Genomic DNA, 13,473 nt, shown 5'->3' with positions numbered 1-13,473 from the left:
GACAGACCACGTCAATGGAAAGAATGAAAAGCTCCATGAACTGGAAAAAATAAAGAAACTTCTGGAAGGTGAAAAGTTTGAAGCAGAGCACCGACTGCAGAACCAACTACAAGGTCTGCATACACACCTCCAGAAAGCCGAGGAGAAGCAGCAAACTCTTCAGGAAGAAAATCTGCTTGCTGGTAAAGACGTACAAGCGCTGCAGGAACATCTGAATACCCAGTGTGTCCCCACAGAGCAGTATGAGGAGCTAAAGGTCACGCTGCATGTCACCAGAGCATCGTTTGAGGCGGAACTTTGATACCAGGTGACTCTGTATGAGAGGGAGCGGGAGAAGGCCTAGAAACTGGAGCAAAAGCTGGAGAGACAGAGAGTCTGTTCCATCCCCTTTAGTCAGTAAACCAAGGAGAAAATAGACGCAGCGGCAACCTTGATGACAAAAATTACAGAGCTCCAGAATATGAAGGAGACACTGAAACAAACTCAGAGGAAGCAAAGTGCACAGATAAATTCCCTGAGAAGAGACTTGCAAGACGCACTAAAAAACAGGGATTTCTCGCGAATGAGATTACAGTACTACAAGGACAAGTATTGACCCTGACCAAGCATCAGTATCCCACAGCCACAAAAACCCAAAGGAAAAAGGGTACAGTGACAGCTGGCAACACCGCTCACCTAAAAAAGAGATTGCAAAGTCTGAACCACCTAAACAAGCACTAGCTAAACCTTCAGCCACCCAACAGGCAACTAAAAAAGGTATACGTGAAGAATCAAAACCAGAAGAATCCTTAGCGGATGAAGCTGAAAAGATGGAACATTCTCTGGAAGTGGAGATGGAATTGCAACTCAATCCCAAAGAAGCTGAAGCTGAAGCTTCAAGAGCGGAAAAGTCAAAGGGTTACTCCCAAACGCTCTGCAACTGTCGCCATACAATCTGCCTACAAAAAGAGGAGCGCCCGATGCATGGGAAATCACATGACCGCACACTCGGTAAAAAGACTTTACTTCAAAAAGGTTCTCCTCGAGCGACTGAGGAGTGCTGATCTCAAGCGCCTTCGGCAGAAGACACAAATAAACTGGAGAAAGGGCCCCAATCCCAGCGGGAATGAGGGTTCTCTTCTTCCATCTACTCTCATTCAAGTCACAGAGATATCTCGAATGAGTGGAAGGATGGGCTTCGGCCATGGTAAGCCCGAGCTTCCCACAAACAGGGGAGGTAGGTGACAGGGTCTTATCCCTGTTAGAAGGCTTGCCTCTAATCCAGCAGTGTGCTGATTAATTGCACACCTGCAATCAACCACTCCACCTGCCTAATCACAGCTCTGTGAAAAAGCCTGTTCCCAGAAATTGGAAGGAGATTTTTCCTCAGTACACAAGGGTGCTGACAAGAGGATAGCAGGGAAGCCTGCACACAGAGGTCTTGAGCAGAAAGGCTCTGCTGAGAGCAAGACACCCAGATACCTATATTCCTGGACACAGGGGACCCAGGAACCTACCAGAGACTGACATGAAGGGCCACCTGCTTTAAGGTATCTCTCGAGACTTTGGGGAATAGGGTGGTAATGGAATTATCCCTCCAGCCTTGGAGAAAGGGACTGGGGAAGTAAGATAGCCCTTACACAGAGATAGGTGTCTGTTATTTTGTGTTTTTGTATATTTTGCCTGCATTAAGGAACAGGCTCAATAAAGCCAAGATATAATTTCACCCCAATCGGTCTCCATTATGTGTACCTCTGAACACGTCTCTTACAGTCGCATATTTTCATACAATACAGAGCACTACATACACAACAGCCAGGTCTCAGCGTGACTCAGGGGCAACCAAATGAGCTTGACCTTTATTTGTGAGCCTAGCTACCCCCTAACCATCCCAAATATGTGAACACGTTTCTGAGACTATGGGCTGGAGGAATTGGTCTTCAAAGACCATCGGTCTACCTGGTGGGTTATGTATATTTTTGGGGATCTTTGGTAAAAGACAAAAGACCGGATGTCAAGGATCCTTGATTTGGTCCTCAGACCTGCACTCAGCTCGAATAACCTCGCCCCTCTCCTGGCATGATGGTGCCCGAGAGGAATGTAGAAAATTATTGCATATAAATTGCACATTACATAGTTACATAGTTACAAAGTAGATGAGGTTGAAAAAAGACATAGGTCCATCAAGTTCAACCTATGCTAAATTTAGACAACAGATACTTTATCCTATATCTATACTTACTTATTGATCCAGAGGAAGGCAAACAAAAAACCCCAGTAAGGGGAAAAATTAATTCCTTCCTGACTCCAAGAATTGGCAATCTGATTAATCCCTGGATCAACATCCTTCCCATGTATACTTATTTGGTATATCCCTGTATACCTCTCCCATCTAAAAATATGTCCAACCTTTTTTTGAACAAATCTATTATATCTGCCATCACAGTCTCCATGGTAATAAATTCCACATTTTAACTGCTCTTACTGTAAGCAACCCTTTCCTTTGTTGCTGGTGAAATTTCCTTTCCTCCAACCTTAAGGGATGGCCCCGAGTCCTTAGTACTGCCCGTGGGATGAATAGTTCTTTTGAAAGGTCCTTGTATTGTCCCCGAATATATTTGTATATAGTTATCATATCACCTCTTAGACGCCTCTTTTCTAATGTAAATAAATCTAATTTAGCTAGCCTCTCCTCATAAGTTAGAATGTCCATCCCCTTTATTAATTTGGTGGCTCTACTCTGCACTCTCTCTAGTTCCATAATGTCTTTTCTTAGGATTGGTGCCCAAAATTGTACTCCATATTCAAGGTTTGGTCTTACTAGTGCTTTGTAAAGGGGCATACTTATGTTTACTTCCCTTCCATCCATTGCCTCTTTGATGCAAGATAAGATCTTGTTTGCCATTGCAGCTACTGCATGACATTGGGCACTATTGCTAAGCCTGCAGTCTACAAGCACTCCTAAATCCTTCTCCATCAAGGATTCCACCAATATACAGTATCTCTGTTTAATTTGTAAGTCGCCGTTTTATTCTTGCATCCCAAATGCATAACCTTACATTTATCTGTATTAAACCTCATTTGTGTGAAAAAAGGTGAATAACAGGCGCGAACAACTTAATGAAAGGTGAAAATAATAATAGTAATCTATGTTAAAGTGATGAAAATGAATGTATTATCCAAACACCCAGCTCAAAAAACCTCACTGGTGGGACCTGTTTCACGGTTTCCAAGGTTAAGGAATTTCTCAAAACATCCAGGGGGAGCATATATGGGAATAAAAGAACAAAATACACAAATTTAAGTGCAGACGTTTTTAAACAAGTGGAATTATTAAGCAGTGTCTTGGCTCGTATAGTTGCTCTACTCACAGGACTTAAGAGTTAATATAGGCAGTTGGCAAATTGGGTTGCCACCCATGTAGGTAACTGTGCACCGGACCCCCTATCGAATTCTCCGTCAGCAAAATACGCATGTAAAATGAGAGAGAAAGCTACATAGTGCGATCAATTGGTAAACTTTATGAATAAAATAAGGGTAAAAAATGCGCACTTACAATGTGCTAATAAAATAAAAGCATGTATCACACAAGGTGAATTGGAGGTGTCCCGAACAGCTCACCGCCTCCCTTAGGTCTTTGGCTGGCTTCCACGGCTCTGTGTCCCGAATCGGAGCTTCCCTCTGTGCGCCCGTCTGGATGTGTGACGTCACGGCTGCAGGGTTGGTTTACTACGGGTCGCCTCCAAGCCCAAAATTGGTCCACTCAACGCGTTTCGCCCAGCTACCAGGAACTGTTCTCGGCTTCGTCAGGAGTATGAGTAATTGTGTACTGGTGGCTCTTATATACCCATTTGTACTGCTAAATTAGCTTAACTTTCAATTAATCAATTGAATCAGCATATATTGCACTGGGAGTCGAAGTTGTTACAGCATGTCTTTAACATGAATAAAAAATCTAAAATGCTTCAATAAGTATAGACTCAACAACATGGGGGGACATAAATCTAACAGCAATATAGATGTACATTACATCTTATAGTATAGATGTATTACAGCCTAACCCTTAATTGGTCATATGAAATGTCATTGAAACAGTATTATTTAGAATCAAAGTATTTATCTAATTAGTAAGCTGATCTAGAATTTTAATGTTAGATTCTAAGATGGTTTTCTTAGTCTATTTACATATGATGGAAAGGGATTGGGGAGATGAATATAGCTTCATATAGGAAACTCTCTGTATTGTGTTGTTCATTGAATGTTCTTATTTATCAAAGTGACAATTAGTCAAAAATTAATTAAGAATATTGATCACTAAACACTAGTAAATTGCTATTCCAAATAAATGTGTTTTTCCAATATGTGTTTCAAATCTATTGAGGAACTTAGTGATTAAAGCATATGCTTTGTAGGGGTATTGATGTTATTTCCCTTACAGATTAGTTATAAAGGAAAATATCCAAAAAGAGACTGTTGAGGTTCATCAAAAATAATTTCATAAATACGAGGCATATAGATAGGATGGCATGTCTATCCATTATTCTAAGGACACTATTAGCGTTCTGAAAGAGAATTCTTTATATGATAAATTATCTCTAATTGTCAAGTTGCATATTGGGTATAAATGAACATTTATATTTTAAATGGTGTCTGAACACTCACAAGGGACAAGTGTCGAGATGAATGTAATATTCAAATGACAGTGTGGCGTGAATTTAGCTGTTAGTTGGATTTTTAAGTTTACCAGATTTAAAAATAGAGTGCTATAATGACATTTCATTTACAATAAATGAGAGAATGTATACAAAGTAATCATGATAATTGGCAATAGACATGATGATGTATTTAGACATCAGAGACAGGTTGCCATTTCTGGATATTGATCTGAAAAGAGAAGCAGGTGAAAGAACGAGGGAACAGAAGCAAGATTGAAAAGCATTTGCTTAATAATACATTTTAAATTTATTTAAAAAAAGGTGTGAGATCTATCTCAGCATTCAAACCTCTTGGGGCTAGTGTTTTGAGGCGGTGAATCCAAAAAGTTTCACGTTTCAGTAACTCTAACCCCCTATCCCCTCCCCTCCAATGGGGTAGCACATGTTCGATGGCTTTAAATTTTAGGCATGTCGGTTCACCACCATGAAACTCAGTGAAGTGGTTTGTCATACTATGGTTAGTTAGTTTCCTCTTAATGCCACTGAGGTGCTCAATAATTCTTGTTCTTATGGGTCTGATTGTTTTGCGTATATATTGTAACTTGCAGGAACATTCTATCATGTAAACTACATGGTCTGTCCTGCAAGTCATAGAAGTGTTAATATCAAAAACCTCACCTGTGACATTAGAGCTAAACTTAGTTTGATCCAGCGACTTGAACCGACATGCCTTACAGTTGGTACAGCCAAAAAAAACTTTTTTATTAAGCCACCCATTGTCCTTTGATTTGATATCCCTAAGTGCACTGGGGGCTAATTTGTTTTTAAGGTTACATGCTTTTTTAAAGATTACATTTGGTCTTTCTGGAATATTGGGGCCGAGAACTGGGTCGTTTTTAAGGATATCCCAGTGTTTTGAGATTATGCTTCTCACTTTCCCAGCATCTCTGCTGTATCCTGTCAGAAATGCGAAATCAAATTTGTTGTACCTAACTGTATCCTTTTGTTTGGGCACCAGTAAATCACCTCTCTGAACTCCCTCTACTTTCCTCCTAGCTGATTCAATTTTCTCCTCATTGTATTGTTTTTCCAGAAATCTATCTTTGATTTTTACCGATTGTGTGTGGTATTGCTCTATGTCCGTACAGTTTCTTCTAATTCTAGTGAACTGGCTAGATGGTACATTGTCCATCCATCTTGGTAAATGGCAGCTGTCTCTTCTAATGAAGTTGTTTTTGTCTATCTCCTTAAAGTATGTCTTTGTCTTTATTACTTCATCTTCAATATATATATGCAAATCTAAGAAGTTGATTTGTTTGTGACTCCATTCACTCGTGAATTTTAAATTGTGTTTGTTGACATTCATATTATCAATAAATTTAACTAATGTGTCTTCGCCTCCCCTCCAAATGAAAATAATATCATCTATGTAACGGCGATAAAGGACAAGATTTGCACTAAGCTCTCCCTCAAACCAGATGTTATCTTTCTCCCAATCTGAAACGAATAGATTGGCATAGCTTGGCGCGAATCTCGTCCCCATCTCCGTTTCACATTTCTGCAAATAAAAAGTTTGTGCGTACCAAAAATAATTGTGCTCTAGTATAAATTTTATGCTTTCAATGATAAAATTAATTTGTGATTCTGGTAAACTTTCATCTTTCTGTAAAACACGCCTTACTGCTTCACATCCCTGTGTGTGTTCAATGATCGTATAAAGTGAAGCAACATCACAAGTTGCTAATATAAAATGGTTTTCCCATTTCACCCCACTCAAAAGATTGAGTATGTCAACCGTATCTTTCAAATAGGCCTTTTGTTTGACTACATGTGGTTGTAAAATAGTGTCTATGTATAAGGAGAGGTTGGCAGTTAGTGAGTCAATCCCCGAGACTATAGGTCTGCCTGGGGGATTGACTACACTCTTATGGATCTTAGGGAGGAAATAAAAGACCGGCATCTTTGCTTTATCTTGATACAAGAAATTGTATTCTTTTTCATCAAGTATGCCGGTCTCTCTCCCCTTGTCTAACAGGGTCTTAAGTTCTTCTGTATAATTGATAATGGGATTAGATAATAGTTTCACATAGGTGTTAGTATCTCCCAATAATCTTAATGCCTCTTGTTCATATATAGCACGATCCATAAGTACTATCCCCCCCATTTATCCGCCTATTTGATGACCAGTTCATGGTTGTCCATGAGTTCTTTAAGGGCATATTTCTCATTTTTGGTTAGATTTTCCATTTTTCTATTACCCTTATCACAAGTCAAAGTTTCAAAGTCCTTGGTAACCATCTGGAAAAAAACATCCAAATGGTTACCAGTGGCAAAGTGGGGAAAAAATGTTGATTTTGGTTTCAATCCCGTATGGATAAATTTCCTCTCTTGTTCTACCACTGGTGGTACTTCCCTTATAATGTTGTGCTCTATATGTCTCCCCAAAAAATAGCATTTTACAGTGAGTTTCCTAAGAAAACGATTAGCATCTATGTATAGATTAAAGCTGCTGTGTGTCTTCATTGGTGTGAACGATAGTCCTTTTGATAATACACTTTTTTGTGTGTCTGATAGAGATATGTTGCTAAGATTGAAGACATTTTCAACGTTTATTTTGCACTCCTTTTGTTGTCTCTTGTGCTTTCTTCTACCCCTCTTTCCTCTGAGAGTCTTCCTCTTTTTGAGCTGTCCATTTGTCCCTTCTCTATCTGTGGTTGTTTGTGACTTGTATCCCACAAATTGGAAGGGCCCTCCGCCCCTAAAAAAGAGGAATCTGTACTGTTTTGTTTTTTAAGATCTTTCTTATCTTTATTGTCTTTTCTCTCTCTAGAGTCTGATGAGTTAGTTCTATTCTGCTGTTTTCTTGTCCTGTCTTCATCTCTTTTATCTTTTTTAGATTGATTAATGGGGGTGTAGTTCGCTCTATCCCCACCTCTATATTCCTCTTTCATAGGTGAATGGTGATTATCCCTAGTTGCTCTATCTCTATTCTGATGATCAAATCTCTCTTCCCTTTCCCTCTCTGTATGTGTTTTCCTGTTATCATAGTTAGTATGTCTTTCCCCATGTTTATCTTTTCTATAATCATTTTTAAAATATTTCTTAAAAGTCCTATTTTTGTTCCAACTTCTTTGTTCCCCCTTTCTGTAGTCTTCCTCATCTCTATGTAGTTTTTGAGTTTTATTGTTATCAGTATCTCTTTCTAGAATCTCTAGTTTCTTTTGTAATGCAGTATCTTTTTCTTTGAATTCTTTTGTATTTTCAAAGGGGGTTAATTTCTCTTTTATTTCATTAATTTCTTCATCTAGTTGTTTAAGATGACCTTTCTGTTGTTTTATAACTAGATCATTTAACCCATGGGAGCACCTGTCAAGTAATTCATTCCAGCTTGCCAAGAAAGCTTCATCCTCTAAATAAAAGGATGGCTTTTTAAGCACTCTTAATCCTCTAGGAATAATATCACATTCCTTATATTGTTGTAAAAACACAACATCTAACCACTTTTTTGTGTCTCTTATCATTAGTTTCTCTAATTTGGTAAATTCATTATTGATCATATTTTCCACATTTTCATCATTTGAAACTTCCACATCTATTGTTTTATCAAAATTAATCTTTCTTAATAATCTCTTAGAAAACACATTAACATTACTAGTGCAAGTATCCATAGTGAAAGCGTGCAGCCCACTCACCCCTAAAAACAGCCAATAGTGTGTGAAAAAAGGTGAATAACAGGCGCGAACAACTTAATGAAAGGTGAAAATAGTAATAGTAATCTGTGTTAAGTGATGAAAATGAATGTATTATCCAAACACCCAGCTCAAAAAACCTCACTGGTGGGACCTGTTTCACGGGTTCCAAGGTTAAGGAATTTCTCAAAACATCCAGGGGGAGCATATATGGGAATAAAAGAACAAAATACACAAATTTAAGTGCAGACGTTTTTAAACAAGTGGAATTATTAAGCAGCGTCTTGGCTCGTATAGTTGCTCTACTCACAGGACTTAAGAGTTAATATAGGCAGTTGGCAAATTGGGTTGCGACCCATGTAGGTAACTGTGCACCGGACCCCCTATCGAATTCTCCGTCAGCAAAATACGCATGTAAAATGAGAGAGAAAGCTACATAGTGCGATCAATTGGTAAACTTTATGAATAAAATAAGGGTAAAAAATGCGCACTTACAATGTGCTAATAAAATAAAAGCATGTATCACACAAGGTGAATTGGAGGTGTCCCGAACAGCTCACCGCCTCCCTTAGGTCTTTGGCTGGCTTCCACGGCTCTGTGTCCCGAATCGGAGCTTCCCTCTGTGCGCCCGTCTGGATGTGTGACGTCACGGCTGCAGGGTTGGTTTACTACGGGTCGCCTCCAAGCCCAAAATTGGTCCACTCAACGCGTTTCGCCCAGCTACCAGGAACTGTTCTCGGCTTCGTCAGGAGTATGAGTAATTGTGTACTGGTGGCTCTTATATACCCATTTGTACTGCTAAATTAGCTTAACTTTCAATTAATCAATTGAATCAGCATATATTGCACTGGGAGTCGAAGTTGTTACAGCATGTCTTTAACATGAATAAAAAATCTAAAATGCTTCAATAAGTATAGACTCAACAACATGGGGGGACATAAATCTAACAGCAATATAGATGTACATTACATCTTATAGTATAGATGTATTACAGCCTAACCCTTAATGGGTCATATGAAATGTCATTGAAACAGTATTATTTAGAATCAAAGTATTTATCTAATTAGTAAGCTGATCTAGAATTTTAAAGTTAGATTCTAAGATGGTTTTCTTAGTCTATTTACATATGATGGAAAGGGATTGGGGAGATGAATATAGCTTCATATAGGAAACTCTCTGTATTGTGTTGTTCATTGGATGTTCTTATTTATCAAAGTGACAATTAGTCAAAAATTAATTAAGAATATTGATCACTAAACACTAGTAAATTGCTATTCCAAATAAATGTGTTTTTCCAATATGTTTTTCAAATCTATTGAGGAACTTAGTGATTAAAGCATATGCTTTGTAGGGGTATTGATGTTATTTCCCTTACAGATTAGTTATAAAGGAAAATATCCAAAAAGAGACTGTTGAGGTTCATCAAAAATAATTTCGTAAATACGAGGCATATAGATAGGATGGCATGTCTATCCATTATTCTAAGGACACTATTAGCGTTCTGAAAGAGAATTCTTTATATGATAAATTATCTCTAATTGTCAAGTTGCATATTGGGTATAAATGAACATTTATATTTTAAATGGTGTCTGAACACTCACAAGGGACAAGTGTCGAGATGAATGTAATATTCAAATGACAGTGTGGCGTGAATTTAGCTGTTAGTTGGATTTTTAAGTTTACCAGATTTAAAAATAGAGTGCTATAATGACATTTCATTTACAATAAATGAGAGAATGTATACAAAGTAATCATGATAATTGGCAATAGACATGATGATGTATTTAGACATCAGAGACAGGTTGCCATTTCTGGATATTGATCTGAAAAGAGAAGCAGGTGAAAGAACAAGGGAACAGAAGCAAGATTGAAAAGCATTTGCTTAATAATACATTTTAAATTTATTTAAAAAAAGGTGTGAGATCTATCTCAGCATTCAAACCTCTTGGGGCTAGTGTTTTCAGGCGGTGAATCCAAAAAGTTTCACGTTTCAGTAACTCTAACCCCCTATCCCCTCCCCTCTAATGGGGTAGCACATGTTCGATGGCTTTAAATTTTAGGCATGTCGGTTCACCACCATGAAACTCAGTGAAGTGGTTTGGAATACTATGGTTAGTTAGTTTCCTCTTAATGCCACTGAGGTGCTCAATAATTCTTGTTCTTATGGGTCTGATTGTTTTGCCAAATATTGTAACTTGCAGGAACATTCTATCATGTAAACTACATGGTCTGTCCTGCAAGTCATAGAAGTGTTAATATCAAAAACCTCACCCGTGACATTAGAGCTAAACTTAGTTTGATCCAGCGACTTGAACCGACATGCCTTACAGTTGGTACAGCCAAAAAAAACTTTTTTATTAAGCCACGCATTGTCCTTTGATTTGATATCCCTAAGTGCACTGGGGGCGGGTGACCTCATCCGGTTGTACTGGATGGCGACGGGCTGGGTTAGGATCTGTATTGGAACTCAAGCGTCCGGCGTCTTCACGTCTAGGCAGCTGCAGCAACTTCTTTGGCTCTACGCGTTACGCTGTGTAACATACAGCTTCCTCAGGAGCATAATGACGTCTCATATGGTTGGTGTCTATTTATATGGTATCGCTAATTGACTGCACATTGGCAATTTTCTTTTAACCTATTAACATATTTTTAACCCACAGGTTCGCCTCTAAAAACAGGCACAGATATTCTGTAGTCCAAAAATTACACATTTAATTATTGAACATAGTAAAACGGCATATAAATGTTATTAAATATCAAATAAACATATATAAATTAAATCTAATCCTAATTTAAAAACTTTATACCACTCAATGAATTATAAAACATAGAGTAAAATAGCACTTGCGCCACCACGGGGGAGAGAGAAAAGACAGAAAAAGTGCATTAGTCATCTCATATAAGGATACATTTCAATGAGTTTATGAAAATCCATTGTAAGAATTAAAATCGAAAATGGACTAAATTTATGGACAGGTGATAAAATAGGAACACTTACTCTAAAAAGATATAAAGATTATATAAAAAGATAACACATATTCTTTTCTATAAAAATATAAAAATATTTAAAATTTATTATAAAAATTAAAAACCCATGCATGATTGTATATCAGTTGTGTATTCAACCATACTTTCACAGAGTGGAATGTAAAGAAATACGAAAGATATTAGTAGGGGGATGGAAAGGCAGAAAGCAAAGTTAGGAATGTAGAAATGGTAATATCTCAAAATCTGAATTGAGACCATTGGGGATAAGTGTGTTTAATTTGTGGATCCAATACATTTCTCTTTTACTTAAATCTACCTCTCTACTACGTCCCCTCCAGTGTTGTTTAACGTTTTCAATTGCAACAAATCTCAGACTATCAGGATTAGAATTGTGATATTTTGCATAATGTTTCGAAACGCTATGTATTAAAATGCCACGTCTTATGTTACCTAGATGTTCGATAATGCGGGTTCGGATCGATCTTGAAGTCTTCCCTACATATTGAAGCCCGCATGGGCATTGTAGGACATATATGACAAAGTCAGTATAACAATTCATGTACTGTTTTATTTTAAAAAATTCCTGAATTGTATGGCTAATAAAACTTGTTTTTTCTTTCATTTTATGTTGACAGGCCTTACAGGATGCACATCCATAAAAACCTGCAATATTTTTAAGCCAGCCATGGTTGTCCGAATTCGAATTCCTCAAAGCGCTGGGTGCAATATATTTTTCATATTTTGAGCTTTTTTAAAAATTATTTTTGGATTGTCGGGTAAAATTTTACTTAAAATTGTATCTGATTTAAGAACATGCCAATGTTTGCGTAAAATCTTTCCAATATTTTTGGCTTCTTTATTGTAAGTTGTAAGGAAAGCTGTCTCATACATATTGTTATTTGTAATAAAAGATTTATTTGGCAGTTCTAAAAGCTCATTTCTTTGTAAATTCTTAGCTTTTGTTAATGCTGTGTCTAAGATCTCTTGACTATAATTTTTCTCTGCAAAACGTTTTTCCAAAATCTTACACTGGTCATTAAAAATATCTTCCTCAGTACAGTTTCTACGTATTCTTCTGTATTGGCTGTAGGGAACTCCATCCATCCATTGATGGTGGTGGCAACTTGACCTTAAGATGAAATTATTACAATCAACATTTTTAAAATGTGTTTTCGTTTTGATAACATCATCTTCTATATATATATGTGCAAATCAAGATATTCAATAGAAGTTTTGCTTATAGTGTGGGTAAATTTAAGATTTAGAGTATTATTGTTCAAATTTAAAATGAATTGTTCCAAACTGTGTTGGTCACTCTGCCAAATTAAAATTATGTCATCAATGTAGCGCCGCCATAGGACAACGCCCTCCCCCAGCCTGCCATTGGACCAGATGTTTTGATCCTCCCAATATCCCATGAAGAGATTGGCATAGCTGGGGGCAAACTTCGTCCCCATGGCGGTGCCACATTTCTGAACATAAAAAGTATTTTCAAATAAAAAGAAATTCTTTTCTAAAATAAATGTGATACTATCCAGAAGAAAGTGAATTTGTAGGTCATGTAATTCCTGATCCTTTCTTAGAAAATATTCTATGGCTTTAATACCTAAATTGTGTACAATTGATGTGTATAGCGAACTAACATCAATGGTTGCCAGTATATAATCTTCTTTCCATACAAATGTGTTTAAAGTTTTTAGAATATCAGTGGTATCTTTTAAATAAGAATTCATCTCTTTCACATAACCTTGAAGGAAGTTGTCAATATAGGCCGATAAATTTGACGTAAGGGAATTGATTCCCGAGATTATCGGCCTACCAGGGGGATTTTTGAGACATTTGTGGATTTTGGGTAAAATATAAAATATAGGTATTTGTGGGGTTTTGTTATAAAGGAATTTGTATTCTTGTTCCGTTAAAATACCTGTATCTCTCCCTCTTTCTAACAGAATATTAAGATCTTTACTAAATTCTTGTGTGGGATTTTTCTTCAAAATTTCATATGTGTCCTGATCTCCTAGTAAACGATTAATTTCCATAAAATAATCCTCTCTATTCATAATTACTGTCCCCCCGCCTTTATCGGCCTGTTTTATGACTATATTATTATTTTCTGTGATTTCTTCTAAAGCTTTTATCTCATCTTTTGTCAGGTTATTTCT

Source organism: Ascaphus truei, chromosome 4, assembly GCF_040206685.1.
Source record: "Ascaphus truei isolate aAscTru1 chromosome 4, aAscTru1.hap1, whole genome shotgun sequence".
Taxonomy (NCBI): Eukaryota; Metazoa; Chordata; class Amphibia; order Anura; family Ascaphidae; genus Ascaphus; species Ascaphus truei.
This window is presented reverse-complemented; position numbering follows the sequence as displayed.